This window comes from Vulpes vulpes, chromosome 3, assembly GCF_048418805.1.
Source record: "Vulpes vulpes isolate BD-2025 chromosome 3, VulVul3, whole genome shotgun sequence".
NCBI lineage: Eukaryota > Metazoa > Chordata > Mammalia > Carnivora > Canidae > Vulpes > Vulpes vulpes.
Window position 1 is genome coordinate 8,704,787 of NC_132782.1, and position 13,422 is coordinate 8,718,208.

At 34.9% G+C, this 13,422-nt stretch overlaps 1 protein-coding gene across 4 annotated transcripts in view; it reads right to left on the reverse strand.

The window, feature by feature from the left end:
- Positions 1 to 13,422, reverse strand: part of KCNH7 (potassium voltage-gated channel subfamily H member 7) — a 471,528-nt gene that overhangs the window by 59,780 nt on the left and 398,326 nt on the right. The window lies entirely within an intron of this gene.

A 13,422-nucleotide genomic window follows, 5' to 3' on the forward strand; every position in this document is an offset into this window, starting at 1 on the left:
AGTTTTGTTTTTTTTAAATTTTACATCTGCCTTGGAAAATACTTTGAAAGTGTGTGGTACATTAATTCACTATCTTGACATGCAAGACCCATGGGACAGACTCCATCTGTCTAGCTTTATGTTCTAACCAAGTGCCTTGAAGATAATGAATACTCAGTAAATCATTCATTCACCAGTAAACATCCTTGTGTGTTACTGGTGTGCCTACCAAATGCCACCACTGGGATTATAGTGTTGAGCAAGCAGACATGATCACTTTTATAACAGAAAGAAACATTTTCTTACCAGACAAAATGCCTTCTTTAATGAAGAGAAACAAGATCCACTGTCTTTAAGGGATTGATAGATTTTTTTTTTTTTTAAAGAAACAGACAATAAACTCATTTCAGAGACTGAAAAATGTGGTAATGATAATAAAACAGAGTGGTGTGATAGAGAATGTTTAGGGCATAGTCAGGATGGCAGTGACTCTAGAAAAAAAGGCCAAAGATGATCTTGCTGAGGAGCTGACATTAGAGTTGAGACGTACCCACATAATGAGAAGAGCCTGGCAAGCAGATAATTGGGAGACTTACTGGATGATTGTATGCATGCTTTACACGCTATATTTAAATTCATTTTTCCTTTCTCAATGTGCTAAACTGATGAATTGTTTCTTGATGTCCCAATGATATTATGTACTTTTCATTGGGGTGTGATGTGTAACTAATTGTATGATTATTACTGACCAGGTATCTAATGATAGGACACTTCTATATAATAACAGGATATTTAACTGGTTGTTTGAATTTGAAATCTGGTAAGTACAAATTACAAGTTCATTTCTTAGGTTTCCTAAATAATGTCAGCTATAAGTACTATATAATTCACAGGGCATATAATTATTCCATAGTTACATGGTGTTTACCAATCAATTATTGAGTCATTTTATGTGTTCATTGTTGGTGTTTATTTTGCAGAGTACATCCAACTGTATTGAGAACACTTATATTTTAATTAAAGAAATAGCACATGTCAGAGCTATCACCCTCTATCTGTTCATATTGACTTGGTGGTAAAAAAAAAAACCCACTAAATATTAAGAAATATAGTTTCATTAGTATTCTATAATAAGTCTTGCAGTTCCTTTTTTGTGTGTGTGCTAGAGTGGTCACTAAGAGAAGGGGAGATCCTTCGGTGTCTGAATTCTTTTCAGTTTGTAGTGGAATCTTCTAGACGTTAGAGGAGATTATGTAGTAGGGATGTCCTTATCACATTTGAGATCTGGTCTTTACTCATTATAAAATGTGAGGAGGGGAGAGTCTTCCTTGTTTCCAATGTTGTTATTAATTTTGAAGGTGGAATAAGGAAAGCAGCATTTTTTTTCTTCACAAATATAAAGAGTGTATCTTTTCACAATGAATAAATGGAGAGTTTATGTTACGTAGTTCTCTGGAAGAAGGTCAACCTTCCACTATTTGAATTATCAACATTTTAACTAATTAGCTTTTTTTTTTTCAAAGTTAGTTGTTTTTTTTTTGTTGTTGTTGTTGTTTCAAATGATTTTATTTACATTTTAGTTAGTTAACATAGAGTGTAGGTTTCAGGAGCAGAATTTGGTGATTCATTACTTACATATAACACCCAGTGCTCATCACAAGTACTCTCCTTAATCCTCATCACCCATTTACTGCATCCCCTCACCCACCACCGCTCCAGCACCCCTCAGTTTGTTCTCCATAGTTAATAGTCTCCTATGGTTTCCTCTCTATTTTTTTTACTTCCTCTCCTTATGTTCACCTGTTTTGCTTCTTAAATTGCACATATGATTGAAATCATATGGTATTTATCTTTCTTTGACTGACTTCTTCTTAGCATAATACACTCTAGCTTCACCCACACTGTTGTAAAGGGCAAGATTTCACTCTTAATGATGGCTGAGTAATATATATGTTATATATATGTAACACTTCATCTTTATCCATTCATCAGTTGATAGGCATTTGGGCTCTTTCCATAAGTTGGCTATTGTTGATAATGTTATAGCCATTAGAGTGCATGTGCCCTTTCAAATCAATATTTTTGTATCCTTTGGGTTGGTACCTAGTAATGCAATTGTTGGAGTATAGGGTAGCTCTATTTTTAACTTTTTGAAGAATCTCCATATTATCTTCCAGAGTGGCTATACCAGTTTGCATTCCCACCAACCATGTAAGGGGTTCCCCTTTCTGTGCATCCTTGACAACATCTGTTGTTTCCTGTGTTGTTAATTTTAGCCATTCTGACAGGTGTGAGATGGTATCTCATCGTAATTTTGATTTGTATTTCCCTGATGATGAGTGGTGATGCGGAGCATCTTTTCATACGTCTGTTTTAGCTGATCAGTTCTATGTCAGGGCTTTGGACAAACAAATGAATGTATGGATTCTGTATCCATATTAGTCTGTCATCTTGGACAAATTGCTTATTTAATCTCTAAACTTCAAATTTTTCATCTGGAAATGGGCATAATAATGCCTCCTCACAGGGTTGTAGATAATGCCCCATAAATAGTAACTTTTTGCATTAAATATCCCATATGCTTTAGTTTCCGTCAGTAAGCAGAAACATTATATGGTGAAATAGATCCATAGAACTTACACGATTTCCAAATGCATTACTTTGATATCTAGAATTCTAATTGGAGGCATTCCAACACCAGCCTTTTGGCCTCCTCAGGGAATGGCAGGAATTTTAAAGACAGGCATCGTCTAGAGGCATTGACTGCTTGGAGTTCAGTACAGGAATCACCTGGGTTCAATGTGTCTCTTTCTACACTTCACAGCTTCAGTCTGTGTGTTTATTTCCCCCCCTAGCTCTGTTACCTATTTACTTGGACTGAAAAATCAGAACTATTTGAAGAGTATTGCTCAAAACTTATCTTTGAAAGAAAATTTCTCTCTGAACCTCAAAATAAATGAAATATAATGAAAATTCCCTAGGGTATCTGGTTAATGAAGTGAAGTGCTTCAAAACAAATGAGATGTTTTAATAACATATTGTGATAATAAGCACTAATGACTCTTCTGGCTGCCAAGACAGTAAAGCAAAAATGATGTTATATATAAAAAAAAAGGAATCAATCTGCTGTGTAGGCCACCTCTCTTCTTCTTCCCTCCTTTGAAAAAAAAAAAATCTGATATTTCTTCTAGGATTATATCAAAATGAGGTAAAACCTAGGTGACAGTTCTCTAAGCAGATAAATGAATATAATTTATTTAGTGACACATAAATAACATCTTTCCTGGACAAAAAAAGCTTAAGAAATATGGCACATGATGAAGTCTCAACCCAATTGACATTACTCATATAAAATAATTGTAGATGTAGAGAGAGAGGGAGAGAGAGGAAGAGGAGAGGGAGAGAACGACAGAGGGAGGGAAGGAGAGAAAGAGGAAAGGGACAAGAATTATTAAACAGTTCTTTTACCTTTCAGTTGCTTCATAAGATGCGTGAAAATTGGCTTCAACAGTCAAAGCCATTCTCTTGTGATTCCATAAACATGTACCCAAGCATAATTACATATCTTGTTTGACAATGTAACAAATGACTGGATCTTATTTTTGTTGTTATCAAGATGCTGAGAACACACCTGGGCATTCTTCCTTAGCTACTGTTGCATACAGCATATCTTGTAGATGACACTTAAGATCGCAATAACTCTTTTCTTCTTCCTTAAATATCTCTTTAAAGATTTAAAATGTTTTGCCCATATTAACAAGGAAAAACACGATTGCACTAAAATCTCAGAGACAGTAGCCTAAGGAATGATCAATCTCCTCTTGATTTGTTGGAGATGGTTAGTCCTCATTGTTTAGTTCAATGTACCCTTTCTGTATTATGTGTGAATGAAAAATGGGACCAACAACTACCTTAGAGTTGTGTTAACATCAGAACTTGGCTAAGTAGAATGTTTTCAGCATGTATGTTTCTCTCAACCTTTATCTAATTTCATGTAGTACTCACATATAGTATGTAAATCTATTTTTGTGGGGGTTTTTCCCCCAATTTTTGAAAATAGAAATAAAAGTATCTTTAAGCTTATTGCAACAATTTAAAAAAAATAAAACTTTCCCTTAGATGTTATTTAACTTTTTATTCGCATTAGAAAAATATTGTAATGTCTATTGTTACTTTTGGTAGACTGAGAAAACATAAGAGCTCACAAGAAATATGTGTGATTATGAACTACAAACACATCATGATAATAAATAAGATGGAGAAAGAGGTGAGCTACTTTACAGTAGATTGAAACAAGGTACTTTGTTTTTTGTTTTTGCTCATTAACTGTAGCAAAAAAGACAAAATGAATAAGCCATGGTTTCACCTCATCAGTACTTATGCCATTTCAGACCTGAGCTCCTTTACCTGTGATTGAATGAGAGTGTAAACTCTTTTTGTCTGATGCCACAGTAAAGAAAATATACTTATTTAGGACTTTTATTTTAATGTATTTTGTCAGAACTTTTTAAGTGTAAAATGACTCTTCCCTGGCAATTCAAATTATTGAAATTTCTGGGCGGCTGAACCATATAATCCAATTTCAACTTTTAAAAAAATATACCCATATCTATAGTTTGTTAAAGTCCTAGATACTTTGGGATGCCTGGATGTCTCAGTTGGTTAGGTGTCTGCCCTCGGCTCAGGTCGTGATCTCGGAGTCCTGGGATTGAGCCCCATGTCAGGCTCCCTGTTCATCTGAGAGTCTGCTTCTCCCCCTCCCACTGCCTTTTCCCTCGCTTCTCACTCTCTCATAAATAAATAAATAAATAAATAAATAAATAAATAAATAAATAATAAAATCTTAAAAAAGAAAATAAAGCCCTGGATAGTTTCTTATACTGAAGTAGAAGTTAGTTTCCTTTATTAAGTATGACTTTCTCAACTGAACTTTATTTTAAAAATATATACTCTAAACAACTGCAATGTTATAACATGTTAGAAACCAGACCTGGACTCAAGAAGACTATGTGATTTTTTTTTCTAGATATTTTACAATAGATGAGATAATATCCTCTCTCAGTGTAAGTGGATTTCTTTCGGAAGGCCTGAAATTAGAATAGGGATTTCTTACTTGTATCAAACAATTCTCTTCTCAAGAGTAAATTTGGCTACAGTTAAACTGAGAAAGCTTCATCAATAAGAAAAATCTGGGGATCCCTGGGTGGCTCAGCGGTTCAGCACCTGCCTTTGGCCCAGGGTGTGATCCTGGAGTCCTGGGATCGAGTCCCGTGTTGGGCTCCCTGCATGGAGCCTGCTTGTGTCTCTGCCTCTCTCTCTCTCTGTCTATGTCTATGTCTATGTCTATCATGAATGAATAAACAAAATCTTAAAAAAAATTTTGCTCTCAATAATTTTTCAAAATTATTTCAAAATAATTTTTAAGTAAGCATTTTCAAGAATCATACATTTAAAATACTTGATTTCAGAGGTTTACTCTCCAACACTTTTGCCTATAGTAAGTGGGTAGAATTATTCTTTTATAAATGGGGAGATACAAGTATGTGATCTTTGGTTTTGTTTACAGGGTTGAAAGAACGAATCATCACTGGAAATTTCTGCCTAATCCATCATTCTGTTCTGTTTGTCAAGAAATATTTGGGTACAAGTGGAGAAATGGGAACACTTAGCGAGTAATACATTTCATAGTTCTACACCCATGGTTTGCTTTAGATTTTATTTCAATTCCCTCTAAGCTCTAGTGCTTGTATAACTTGTCCAGTAAAACTTAATAATATTGAAACTAGTTTTGAGTTTTTTGTTCAGCTTGAGTCACACTTTTTTCAATATTTCTAAGGACACATTCACTGATACAATAAAAAAAAATATGTTGAGTATGCAAGAAACTTTAAAGAAATCACATAGCTTATCCTTTCTTTATTCAAACCAAACCTCACAAATTCCTCCACAACTGAGGCTTTTAAACACGAGATTTTACAACCTCCTTGTGAAACTAAATCCAATATTTAACAACCTTTACTGTCAAGATGCTTCTATTTTTATTTTGTTTATGATTAACATTTTATTTTGGTGCAATTTCAACTCACTTCCCCTTTCTTTAGTTACAATAATATGGAAAACTGGTCATCAAATGATTTTACATAGTAGCAAGCAAATGTTACAATGAATAAAAAATTATGGATATTGTATTTTTAAAATAGGAATTTGACTTTTGAGAAATATTTAACAAAAAAATTGAACCTTATGTCATCTCCAGTAAATTGTAGACGATAGATCATATATACATGATGAATAAATGATTAACTTAATGTGAAACATATTCTTTTTTTAAACATATTCTTTTGATGGAATGTTCTTATATTTTCTTGGTTCAAAAATGATTTCATCAGAGATCCTGTGTCTCTAACTTGTCATACCACAGATTTTTGGAGGCATGAACAACAGCCTCAAATACAAGCCAATAGAGACATCTGCCTTAACTCCCAAGAACTATCTAAAGAGAGACACAGTGACTTTATGGATAGAAATATATTATGCATGCTGTTCTTCAAAATGTATTTTGTTATTTAAATTTGAACATGACTATGTCTAATGTTTTAGCAATTCACTTCTAACAAACTAATGGCAACTGCTGTAGAGATCAGGTTCAGAAAGAATTCTGACAAGGTGATTGGAATTTCTATACAGATACTTGCTAAGTTTCCCCTTGTATCCATTCTCTGATGCATCTAACAGATTAATGAAACAAAGATATCAATGTGAACAGAAACTCTTCTATTAAAAATTTCCCTCAAAGAGACTTTATATACTTAGGTTTCAAAGACTTTGCCTGTATTCAGGATTCTTGGAAAATAACAGTAAAGTGGGAATGGAGAGAGGTTCATAAAGGAAGTAATGAATCCAAAGAACCGACTAATTTTAAGGAGAGGAAGAGGTTAATGAAGTGTATAGCTAAAAAGAATGCTCTAGATTCTAACAGTTGATATATTTAAAAGTAAGATTTTCCACAGATAAGCAAAATAGAGAAAAACTTGAGGCAGATAATGAAAAGTTGACTTTTTGGAGTTGGGTCAATAATGTTGTTCTCTTGCACCAATGATATTGAGATAATTTGCTATGGATGGCATGATATTTGAAGATGCACAAATTAATAAATAAAGAATCTTTCCCTTCCTTGGTCTGTCTGGATGGCATTAATATCAGGAAGATACTAATGATACTAATAGGCAAGCCCAATTATTATCAGTATTTCTTTCTTTCTTTTTTTAAAAAATATTTTATTTATTTATTTGAGAGAGAGATTGAGAGTGAGAGGGCATGGGCGGGGGCGAGGGGGGGCGGTGGACAGGGGCAGAGGGAGAGAGAGAAGCAGACTTCCCACTGAGCTGGGAGCCCAATGTTGCAGGACTCCAATCACAGACTCTGGGATCATGACCTGAGCCAAAGACAGATGCTTAACCGACTGAGCCACCCAGGCACCCCTATCATTATTCCTTTCTTCAACATATTTTTTTTAACATTTTTTAGAAGATCCTCTAGTTATTACTAGGAGATTTGTATTCATTAAGCTAAAAATGTAAATGTTTGTTTTGAAAAAAGTGAGCAATTCTGCTCATATATATACTTTAGTAAAAATGTATATGCCAAACTATCCTCAGCATTGCTAGGATGGGATATATGTTTTATAGCTAAAATAATATGGATCCAAAATTCGAATAGGTTTCCTTCCTTAGCTTTGAATGTAAATAAAACTGAAATGTTACAGTAGCTTACCATTTAGAGAAATTGGCAAGAAAGTTAGTTAATTGACATTGACAAAATTATTTTCTCTAAGGTCACCCAAGATGCTATGAAGCATAGAAAAATTTTTTTAATACTTTAGCTAGAATTAAGCAATGATGAAATCATGACTGTCCTTATATTTAGTAAAATCGCTGCTTCACTTGATTATTTATGTCTTTATTTTGTAGAAATGTTCATCTATGAACATATGAAAGCCCTCTCCTGGATATCCTCTTTGTCCCAGATAAGGACACCAGTTTTTAAATGTCTAAACAGCAAAAATTCCTGCCACTTTTAAAATGCAGTTTCGAAGGCTTTAATTTAGACCTACCAAATACGAATCTCCAAATTCTTTTATAAGATCCACACTGAAATCAGTGCTTGGTCCTCATGTAGAAGCACTGATCTAAACCAATCCTTGCCATGATTATAACAAATTTATAATTTAATGGATCTCATTTTTTAAAAAAAGATTTTATTCATTTTTTTGACAGAACGAGAGAGTGAGAGAGAGTGAGCACAAGCAGGGGGAGGAGCAGAAGGAGAGGGAGAAGCAGGCTCTTTGCTGAGCAGAGAGCCCAATGTGGGGTTCTATCCCAGGACCCTGGGATCATTACCTGAGCCAAAGGCAGACACTTAACTGATTGAGCCATCAGGTGCTCTTCTCTTCTTTTTCTTATCCTCACATATGTATCTTTCTAGCTGCTCACTTAGTCCCTGACCTGCCTACATGCCATTTGTACTAGGATGACAGGCATCGCAAACTTAATTTGACCCAAACAGGGAATGCTCCTTTCTAAAGCACCTTCTTCTCCCCAGGATTTTCCTCTCTGGATAAGTGAGTGGCCACCTATAAAAGTTACTTCACTACCTCCATCCTCTAAAATATTTTAAACATGAAGAAAGAAACAACAAAATCTTTGAACCATCATTAATTCCGCTTTGTTTTTTACTCTTCCAACAATATTTAATCCATCAACAAGCCCTCTATTATATTCCAAATGTATCTTTCTCTCCTCACCTCTATTGCCACCATGTGTTCCAAGCCATTGCTGTTTTTCCCTGCTACATTACAGCCAAAGTTCTAAGTCTTTCCCCTGCTTCTACCCCCACTAAACCATCTGCAGACATCATCCATGAGGTCTTTAAAACCATCCATTAGCTCATGTTGTTCTCACTCTGAAGGCTCTAGTGCAGCCAGTATGAACCCCCAAATGTTACTGTTGCACATGATTTGGTTCCTGTTTCTGAATCCTTATATCTTAGCACTCAACTCTCAACTCACTGTGGTTCAGCTTAGCCGCCACTGGCCTTCCTTTTGTTCTAACACAACAAGCTTCTTCCCCAATTGGGCCACTTTCACTAGTGTTTTCTTTTGCTTGAAATGCTCTGCATGTGTTTTCATGGGGCTAGTTTCTTTGGGTCAAGTCTCAACTCAAATGGGACCTCCCCAAAGATCTTTCCTAATCTCCTCATCCAAATTAGCCAACCGAAGAAGTCATTCAGCACCACGTGCCTTTTTCTTGACAGCTCACAGGCTTCTTAAGGGAAGAATCGAAACCAAAAATAATAACCCTTTCCTTCACCATGTGCAGCCTTCCAGTGCTGCTGTTCCCCCCTCCTTTTATTACCAAGATTCTAGCAAGAAGGGGCTTTATTTGCTTCCTGTTAATTTCCGCAACCACTTCAGTTTGGCTGTGGCCAATATCTGATCTAACTGACACCAACACATACTGAACTGACACACCCAGTGACTTATTTCCAGTCTTCATGCTATTTATGTCTTTACAGTACTTGACACCATCTTCTTGAATTTTCCCTTATTTCCCAGTGGAGTGAGGTAAGTAGAAGTCCTATAATACCCAGCACAGTCTCCAATAACAAAAAACACTATTGGTGTCCTATATAATCTTTCAATGTTCCACAGTCATTTGTATAGGCAAAAAAAAAAAATCTGTTTACTGAGCCTCAATGCTGGATTTTACATATAAACAGAGGTTCACTTCTGTACATTTTAATATTCATTAAAATATGCAGAAATTTAGCTACCTTGTAAACTGAGAGATAATTAACTTGTTTAGTTTGGACCTTCACTAAGAATTGTTTACTGTTTCAGAAAATTATATCTTCAACGACACACTGTGTGTATATAGCATGGCTATGTCAGTCAACATTTGTTATGTTATCACAATCATGAGATTCCTAGGTATATGAATGTTAATATATGCATATATATACATATCTACCTGCATTTATGTATGCATACACATATATACCTATATAAGAACATATATAAATTCAATGCTTGTATTAAAATGAAAATATAAAATAAACTAATATTCAGTTTAATATTGAATTTTTATTCAAATATGGACTTCCTCATTGTAAGTAGTTATAAGCATCTGATAATTTCATTATGTCATTTAACATAGACATGCCTGAAGTATTTATATATTTAACTGGGTATTTTATTATGAACACATTTCTTTTATTTCTTCTTTATATTAAGAGTGGGTATTATATATTGTGTTTATTAAATTATGTGCATAAAAGGCAATACTATTTATGACTTGTATTTAACAATAATAAAAGGGGGCTTTATAAAATATTTGCTACATGGGGTCTGATAGGACTGGGACCCAACACTTTATAGCTCAGGAACCCTCCAATGCTCCATGTCCCCCTATGCATGGCACTATGAAAGCATTTACTGGACAGTACTCTATCTTCTCATCTGATGCTGTCTGTTGTAGACTGTAAGATCCAGACAGTAAGGTCCTTGTCCTACTCTATTTTTGTAAATGCAGGGTCTAGCATGTTGGCAATAGATGGTTCTCAGTAAATGTTTATAGAATGAATGAACCTACTCAAGTAGAGGTTACCATAGCACTTTCTGAAAATGTAAAAATGAATTAAGTCAATTCTCATTAAAATTTGTAAAAAAATTACATGAAACTCCAACTAGTAAGGTGATACAATTGAGCTAATGCTTCTTTATAGTAGAGTAGATGGCTCTGAGTCTTATCAATCTGTCTTGATGCCCACTTTTGAGGGTCTCTGAACTTAGGCTAACTCTCCATCACCTCTAGGGTACCCTAGTTTGAAAAACATTGCACTGGATAATCTTTCATTAAAGTGACCTCTAGGTTAATAATTTTAGGATTTGCCATTTGATTTTGGGTCAAAAATCCCAAAAAGTTTTCTCTTTTTCATATTCATGTGATGAAACTTCCAAAATTAGTTTCTTTGAATATAAGATCTCTTTTCTCTGGAAGCATTTTTCTTCTTTTCTTTTGCCAGAAACAAAAATGGATGCTGAATATTTTTAATACTCATACTACATTACACAATACACTTTTGGAAAAGTATCATTCTGAAATACCACTAGGTATTGAAAAGCCTAATTAAAAGTCTCATTATAGGGGTGTCTGGATGGCTCAATCAGTTAAGCATCTGGCTCTTGGTTTCAGCTCAGGTTGTGATCTCAGGGTTCTGGGATTGAGGCCCTGGTTGGGCTCTGTGCTCAGCAGGGAGTCTGCTTGAGGGTTCTCTCCCTCTGCCTGACCCCCCAGCTCTTTTTCTTTTTCTTTCTCAAATAAATAAATCGTTTTTAAAAACCTGATTTTAGTTATTTAATATAGTTTGTAAATAAAAGAAGTATCTTCATTATTATTCTTGAAAAATATATAAAGTAGGCCAATTCATCATTAGTTTTGTTGTTACCTTTTATAGCCAACTCAGCCCAACAGCTGACACCCTTATCCCCTCTACTTGCTATCCATGATACATACTTCTCCCTACAGTATGCCCCATGCTCTTTGTAATACAATAACTGGCCTCAAAATATTTCCTTTCTGTCTCCCATTTCTTCAAGATTCCTAGAAAAGTAGCTAATCTACTATCATAGGATCATAGACATGCAATAAGTATTTGTTGAGCAGATGATTAAGTTATTTACGGATTACTGTGGTAACATGTAAGTTTAAGGGAAGACTTTATTAAGAAGCAGAGAGACTGGGCAGCCTGGCTGGCTCAACAGTTTAGTGCTGCCGTCAGCCCAGGGTGTGATCCTGGAGACCTGGGATTGAGTCCCATGTCGGGCTCCTTGCATGGAGCCTGCTTCTCCTTCTGCCTGTGTCTTTGTCTCTCTCTGTGTCTCTCATGAATAAAGAAATTAAATCTTAAAAAAAAAAAAAGAAAAAGAAACAGAGACTTTAATCCAAAGGAATGGGAAGAAGAAGAGGAGTAACCTTTGACAAACATTTACTATGTACCTGGTACTGAGTTAGTCTCTTTACATATACTGCTTTATTTTTAAAAAATCACAAGAAGATACCTTTCACCGTTTTACAGAAAAACAAATGAAATCTTAATGAGTTAAGTATCTTGCCAAAATATAGAACATAAGTAGCAAAGGGGAGAGTCAGACGCAGGTCTGTCTAAGTCCAAAGCCAGAACTCTTCCCATTATCATGTCACATCCAAAAAGAATGAGGAGAAACTTTGGGAACACGGGGGAGTCCATGAAAGCACATAGGACTGGAGAACTGGCATTGTTTTTTTTTGAGGCAAACTTCATCTTTTCTTTGATGCTACATGGAAAAGATAGTCCAGACACCATTTTCACCAGACTATTTCATCCTATACTAATGTGAATGAATCACAATTAACTTTTGTTTCAGCTCTCTTGAAGTCCTGCCTGAAACAGTGATTATCTAAATTATATATTTTAATTTTATTATTTTCAAGTGATATAGTAACTGGAATTAAACTACTCAAATGTTGCATCCTAGAAATTCTACCCTAATGGTTTTATTCAGTATTTCCAAATATTGGTTTGATTGTTATTGATTAAATCTCAGCAGTAAATCAACATTCTCTAACAATCTTATTTACCTATTTACTTGTCCACCCATTTTTTTTATTTCACCAAGTTGAAATTTAATTTCTATTGGTATACATTTTTTAAATTTAAAAGAGTGAGATGGATCACCCATTGTCAGAAACTCATAAAGATAAATATCAAGAAATATTCTGCTTCCCTGCCTCTTAAGTAACAACCAAAATTATGAGTATTTAACATGAAACATTTAAGTAGTTTAACAGTAGCTAACTTTTTAAAAAATTATTTTTGTAAGATTTTCACATGTTTTATCTCATTAGAGCCTCAAATTAAAAATAAATAAACCAGTGTAAGAGGGAGGTCATAGTATTATCCTTACAGATAAGGAGAGTCAGGTTTGAGGCTTTGTGTAAGGTTTGTAGAATCCAGGAAGAATATATTGTTCAATTGCCTTGCTCTTTTTAAAAAATATTTTATTTGTTTATTTGAGAGAGAAAGAAAAAGCATGAGCTGAGGGAAGAGCAGGGGGAGAAGCAGAGGGAGGGAATCTCTCAAGCAGACTCCTCAGAGCCTGACGCAGAATTCAATCCCAGGATCCTGAGATACAACCAAAGCTGAAACCAAGAATCTGATGTTTAACTGACTGAGCCACCCAGATGCCCCTCCATTGCCTTATTCCTAACTGCCCAGAGTTCAACAGACATTATCTATAGGAAAGAATTAATTCTAAACCAATTGTTCTTCTTGGCAGAGGAGGATTCTCTTATCCTGAAGCCTTAATTGGTCAGGGAGCAAACATCTGCAGGAGGCATTTGGATC